We start from the raw sequence: 657 nt of genomic DNA, 5'->3' as shown, positions 1-657 counted from the left end.
ACCGCCTTCGCCGGGAATCGAACCACGGGCCTCTGGAATACCGGCCCAGCGTGCTACGGTTACACCACGAAGGCACGCTAGGGAAGTGGGAGAAATACCTTATACACTCCCCTTTTTAAAGGGCGACTAGTGTTTTAGGGGACCTAGTCGCCAAATCCTGGGTGCGGAGAATCATCATCCCCAACCCTTTTAGTTCGGGCGCCACTTGTAGAGTCATTAGGTTAATTGGAAGCAGAAAAGATGAAAAATATGCAATCGCCTTCGCCGGGAATCAAACCACGGACCTCTGGAATAACGGCCCAGCGTGCTACCGTTACACCACGAAGGCACGCTAGGGAAGTGGGAGAAATACCTTATAATGGAATTAATTTAATCTAATGTCAATTAGAAAACGGATATTTACAATAGGGAGGTTTAAAAGCACTACAACTGTAATTAAAAGCACTGTAATTTTTCTTTCACAATTAGCTGTTATATAAGATAGCTGCTTTCTGTGTATGTTCCATGCTATATAACTGATATCTATACGTCTGGAACAAATATACAGCAAATGCAAGACAAATTATTAAAAAATTACAATTTGAAACATTAATACTAATTTTCTATTACTATACATAATGCTATTAATGAATGATGAATTTATATAATATGTATACT

At 39.7% G+C, this 657-nt stretch overlaps 1 non-coding gene across 1 annotated transcript; it reads right to left on the bottom strand.

The window, feature by feature from the left end:
• Positions 1–256: 256 nt before the first annotated feature.
• On the bottom strand, positions 257–328 carry TRNAN-GUU (transfer RNA asparagine (anticodon GUU)). Its single transcript has one exon. It is a non-coding gene; the product is annotated as a tRNA-Asn (tRNA).
• Positions 329–657: the final 329 nt, after the last annotated feature.

Source organism: Stegodyphus dumicola, chromosome 3 (assembly GCF_044657685.1).
Source record: "Stegodyphus dumicola isolate Sdum_Otavi_A_Nest chromosome 3, ASM4465768v1".
NCBI classification, from domain to species: domain Eukaryota; kingdom Metazoa; phylum Arthropoda; class Arachnida; order Araneae; family Eresidae; genus Stegodyphus; species Stegodyphus dumicola.
The sequence above is the reverse complement of the archived record's forward strand: the minus strand, read 5'-3'. Positions and strand labels throughout refer to the sequence as shown.